This window comes from Astatotilapia calliptera, chromosome 8 (assembly GCF_964374335.1).
Source record: "Astatotilapia calliptera chromosome 8, fAstCal68.1, whole genome shotgun sequence".
Lineage (NCBI taxonomy): Eukaryota > Metazoa > Chordata > Actinopteri > Cichliformes > Cichlidae > Astatotilapia > Astatotilapia calliptera.
In genome coordinates, this window is record NC_137429.1 from 18,385,334 (window position 1) to 18,391,399 (window position 6,066).

A 6,066-nucleotide genomic window follows, 5' to 3' on the forward strand; every position below is an offset into this window, starting at 1 on the left:
AATGACTCCCAGCATTTCCTGAGTGTCTGAAATGTATTTATTTTATGGTGTCATCCAAACTTTCCTCTATCACAGCAACATTCCTTTCTTTGTGATATCCACTTTCGGTTAAAAGCTGGCTAATTATTGTTGAATTCTTTTTTACTCAATCTTTATTTAAGTATGTAACTCTCATGGTGGTTGGTTATTTTGCAAGGGAGACTTGGTACGACTGTGGTACGTTTCAGGGCAGGAAAACAAATCATCAGGTGCATGAAAAAAACAATAATGAAAGCCTGGGGACAATGTGTAATGGCTGAAAGAATACATCATTAAACGTGTGTTTTTAAGGTGTGTCACTGAGGCTAAAGCCAATCACTGTAAACCATACTTTGGCTTCAAAATTTTTCTCTGTGACTCATTGTGGTTACAATCCTAAACTCTGAGCTTCCTCCCAAGTGTGTTGGTGTTCATTTTGGACATCATTTCTCTAACAATCAGATATGTTGGCTTGGGTTGCTGCATTGTTTGGCTCCTCAACCACTTTGTCTCAGATGTCCATTTAAAGAAACAGATTTTTTTTTCAGGCCTCTTATTCTAATGTGCAAGTCTCTCACAGGATACCAACACTAAATAGTTTCATTTTTGTACCCAGTAAGCATTATGTAGCTTGCCACTAATAAGCTGATAGGCTTCAGTCTAAAGATGAGGTGTTTTTTTCTGTAGTGGTGAAAATGCACAATGAAAAACACAGCATGATCATAAGCTGCATTTCTGAGGTTCAAATGGGCAGCAATGCAAACCAGTAAGTAATGCGAGTAATGCTCCCTTTTACCATTTTTAGTTATAGTGTGTGACTTCAGTGTGTTCATATGATTTAAATCAAAAACATTAAAATATACTTATATACTTTCCAAATTTTTTCAACATGTATATATCAGTTTTCCATAGGAGAAACTAATTTATCCATCTTAATGCCTACAACAGCATAAAAGCAATCGTGTATACTTTCAGGGTGAGCTAATATTATGTTGCTAACAAGCTAATAACTAACATGCTAGCTAAAAATAAACACTAGTCAGTCAAGTTCTTGTTCTTGGCTCTGGCTGTTTATGGCTGTTTATATCATTTAATTTCAGGAACAGTTTCATTACACGAGAAAGAAATATTCAGTCTAATTTTGTCCTTTCTTTATTTTATTTAATCTAGTAAAAGTTATTGAAGAGTAATCTTAGCTAACAACGTTAGCTGTTAGCTCCTAACTATTCTCTCACATTCACTGTAGCTTTGCAGAGGTCAGTGGGTTAAATCTAGTTTGTGAAATTTCTTAATCAAATCCACAGAAAAGAAAAAATGAAACTGGAGCTTTTTAAAAGCTGCTTAAGAGCTATGTATAAATAAACAAATATGATTCTCCGTGCATGTACTTGTCTTTGTATATAGTTCCAGAATAAACAAATGTAAAGCAATGGTTTCCATTTCTGTGTCTGAATTTCTGTGTCTGACTCCTCTGAAAGGCATCTCCATTTCTATCTTTATTGTCACTTTACGTATATACAATGCGTTTTCCAGCCCCCTACTATAAGACTATCATAACTAAATGTATAACCCTGATTTTAACACAATTCTAACCCCAGTGAGTGCCCAGTTTGGGACCCCACTCATATACTAAAACAAGCCCGAACACACACACATGCAGCACATGCGTAGCCCCTGGCTCATTATGGCTGCTTTAGCTCCTTTGGATTGTTTTGGATAGGGCTGTGGGGGTGGGGACAGGGTGGAGACCAGTGACCCCGGAGTGCCTGACCTGAGGGGATATTTGAAGAGTTAAGGGAGAAGCTGCACAAAGGCAGAGACAACCACCACACAGGGAGGGAAAGTCACTTTTTGGGTACCCCTGCTGGGTCCTTCTCTCCTGTGGAGATCCCCATTGGTTTTCAAAGTTAGAAAATACAGTGATTAGTCATCACTGGTAACCTGCACAAGCTTTACCAGAACAACTGCTTTTCAGTTGATAATGTAATGAATTAGCCTACAACTGTGAAAAGTTAATTATAATTAAAACAAAGTCAGTCTGTCCCTGTACAGCCTGTAATCAGAAAAGAGAAAATAAAATGTTATTCCTAATTAGATGCCAGCAGTGCTGATAGTTAACGCGGTGCTAAATTAAGAGTGGATGAATTTCCCAGTGCATCCCCGCAGTAGTCTGAGACAGCAGGTTTGATTTCCCTCCAAAATCTCGGTCCTATTATACAGACCACTGAGCAGCTGCCTCCATCCCCAGCCATCACACATCAATCCACGGTAGTGTGTGTGTGTTTTTTTGTTGTTTTTTTAAGTGAGGGTATTTCAGCTAGTCAGCTGTTAACCCCCCAGGGTGTGAAAGATTGTTGGACTAACACTGCAGATTTCCAAAACAAACTCTTTGATTTCAGCGTAGTTGAGTAAAATGATGAGAAAAACGTTGAATATATGGAGATAGTTGCAACTAGTCTGACAACATGAAAAACATGTGCTATTTAGAGTTTTAGTATTTGGTTTATTAAGAGTTTAAAATAGTTTTTTGGTTATTTTTTTAAACTTTGCAATGATTGATTCAATGCTCGTTAATAACGCACATTCTGTTCCCTGTTTGTGTTTGTGCAGGACCCGGATCCAGACACAGGATCCATCTTTTTAGGAGGTAAAGTTGATGAGCTGTTTCACCACCCCCCCCTCCCTTTGTCAGAAAGTTTAATCAGGGCTGCAGAGGTGTGTGGATGACCTTTGACTCCTCTGGTATCTCTGGCTTTTCTCTTACTTGCCTGTGGGGCAGCAGTAGGATATCCCTCATTTAACTCTTAACCTGAGGAGGCAAATTTAGCAACTTTAGCATGTTTAGAGTTAAGATGCATTAAAGGCACGTTTACAAAGCCAGCTGGTCTTTTTTTTTTTTCTTTAATGATTACAAAACTATTGACAAGGCCAGAGGAAAATACCAGAGGAAACCCAATGCAACCCACATTTAATCCTATTCAAATAACATAAAAAAATATGGTGCTTCACTGGTATCAAAAATAATTTTGGTGGCAAGCGCTAATGCAGCTCATTTTATTTTGTATTTTGTTATTAGGATCACACTCAACAATGACCCTATTTTATAAGTTATTGGCACATATAACTAATCTATATTTTTTGGTTGTTACAGTATCAGTAACGCCTAAATTACTTTTCACTAAAATACGTGTGGGACTATGCAAGAATTATGATGATCAGGATTAACTGAGCTGAAGGCCATAGACCATATGGGAGTATATGCACGCTGTATATCCAACACATGCAGGTGGAAGACCATTTAAGGCTTTAAACACAAACAGTGCACTTGGATTCTGTAATCCACAGGGAGCCGGTGCAAGCTTGCTAACAGTGGAGTAATGTGATCTCTCTTTTTTTGTCCCAGTCTAAGGAAGAATCTGATCTTAACCACTTCATTTAATTGTTTGTCAAATGAAGATACGTCCTGCACACAGAGGGCCACTCGTACCAAATTTGTGAAAAAAGGCAAAAAATAAAAATCATCTGTGTTATTGTGGGAATATAAACTTCTTACAAATTGATCAAATGTGTCTCAGGTCAGAAAGATCCAGCTGGGTGAAACAGGAAGTGACGTTAAATACCTGATGGATCTTCAAGTTTATGCATTTGACCAAAGGAGCAGGCTAATTCAATGGACATGAAGAGGAAAATTCTAACAGAGGGCTTGATGTGTGTTCATTTATGCATGAATAAGCAGTCAGATTGCAGCGTGTTTGCAAACATTTTTAGACATATATCTGAGAACATGAATAATTTACTCTTTTCCTGTGTTGATCTTCTTATAGAAAACAAAGTAGAACTACTTTTTGTGCATTTATTTCTCTACTGTTTTGTACACGTTGCATTCAGACCCACTTGAAGAAACTGCCATAAGTCTATAAAACGTTTGTCTGTTCAAAATGAGCAAATCCACCTAAGAGCCACCACTGTGGATAAATGCTGCTTTTGTGTCTCCCGTTTTGAACCTGGGGTTTCGCTCAGTCCTAAGGAGAGTGTGTTCACCCCCCTTTTTTTTCTTCTTTTTGTCTTTTCAGGCTTTTTGGCGCTAAATAGTGGAGACCACTGCCAAATGGGAAAACGACTACACACAGAGAAAGAAAGACCAGACTCAATCAGGAAGTGGCAGCTTTTCAGCTGTGCCAGAGGAGCCGGGCAACTTCCTGGTCTCGTTGCCAAGGTGACTGGAAGCGCGGCCAGCTGGTGCAGTGGGCAGCCGTTGGGTTTGATGGGGGGGTTGACGACGGTTGGTATATTGGATGGGAGGAGTTGGTGAAAAGCTGTGATGGAGGGAGTTTAAATGTAAGCAATGAATACTTTAAACACAGCGGACCATTTTAATTGATAAGCACCAAATCTATTCACTTTCTCCCACCTTTTTAGCATGCAACTTTGTTTACATAGATTTTTACACCTGGGAAATGCACAGAAAACTGATCGAGTACTTTCTTACGGCCAATCCCTTTCAAATTTCCTTAATAAAATTGTCTGAAGAGGGTGTGTTTATGTTTATTCTTGCAAAAACTCAACAATGACCAAAGCATTTGCAAATCAAATGCACTTACATTTCTGGGAATGCAGTCCCAGATATGATTTATTTGCAGTGTAGGCCTAATTTTCCAATGTTTATTTTTGCTTATTTGATAAGTATGCTGGTAAGGACAATTAATAAAAAGACAACTGAACAATAAAACATCCATCATGCACATCAACACAATGAATATAAAAATAGAGATGTAAAAAGGGAAGATTATGGCCTGTGCCATATTGGGCTCTAATATGGGCCGTATTAGAAAGTGTTACTGTCCCTCATCATTTTGCTCCAGGTTAAAGTAACGAGCCATCCCTGCTGTACAGACAAACACTACAGATATATTATAAGAGTATAATTATCATCTTTTCTTAAAAGACAGAATTCTGATGTGCATTGAGAAAACTGGACTGGGTGCAAATAAAGAAGGAATCTAAGTAAATAAGAAAATACATGTGAAAGAAGGTAATACTGATTCCTCACAAACCTGTAACAGTGCATACAACAGATTTTCTTACATAAAATTATTGCTGACATGTAACACCTATTTTATTGTGGAAAAATCACACAGTTAAGATGTAAGTGCAATTCATTAACATTTTAAATAGACTCTCACTTGTTAAAAAAACAAACAAAAAAACTATTACGTTGAGTTTATTAAAGTTTTTTTCCCGCAGTAAACTGTGAAAGTTTTTCTGATATTGTGTCCATTTCAATTAAAATCAGGAGGGAAGACTTTTGTGTTCTTGTGACCTACAGATTAGTTAGATAGGTGGGTGTTCTGAAGGATCGGGGGACCAGGCCGGTGGAGATAGGTAAACACAGCTGGGGGACACACAGGGCTTGGTGGTCCTGTGTTGTAGAGGCCCCCTTCACACATTTATCAGTGTGTTTGCTCAGGAGATGTGGCTTAATCTTCACACACTGATCTCTGTGTGGAGTCTTTACAGAGGCCCAGCAGGCTAGGATGAAAGTGACCCTGTCCTCAATCGCATCTTGCTAATTCCTCCACTGCTAAACTTGAATGTTGTGCATATGATAAAGGCCCATAAAGGTCATCTATAGCCCTCTCTGTGGGTGGGATGTCAACTCGCATATATGCCGAATTTATTTCCCTAATCGGACCCCTCCTTGAGCATATTAAACCACAACTGTGATGAAAGGTTTTGAATATTTTTGCACATCACGTATTACTTTAATGTTAGTACAATTTTACTTCGTTCACTTTTATTTTAATTTTCTCCAATACCAAAGAAACTTTTTTAACCATTAAAAAGAAAAGATGTTTGGAAGAAGTTTTATCATCCAGCGCCTCCTGCTGGTGATTTGAGGTTGTGCTTCTCTTCTTCAGCCACATGATGCATGTAGGCTGTACAGTAGGCAGAGAAGAGTAGTGCAGTAAAGAGTGCAAAAATAATAGGGGGAAAAAACTGAGGGATCATTGAGGAATTAAATTATATATATTTTAATAATAACCAGAA

At 38.2% G+C, this 6,066-nt stretch overlaps 1 long non-coding RNA gene across 1 annotated transcript; it reads left to right on the forward strand.

Moving 5' to 3' along the window:
• Positions 1-479: 479 nt before the first annotated feature.
• LOC113027710 (uncharacterized) lies at positions 480-4,550 on the forward strand. The gene is made up of 3 exons (XR_003273119.2): positions 480-784; positions 2,629-2,665; positions 4,092-4,550. It is a non-coding gene; the product is annotated as an uncharacterized LOC113027710 (long non-coding RNA).
• The last annotated feature ends 1,516 nt before the right edge of the window (positions 4,551-6,066 follow it).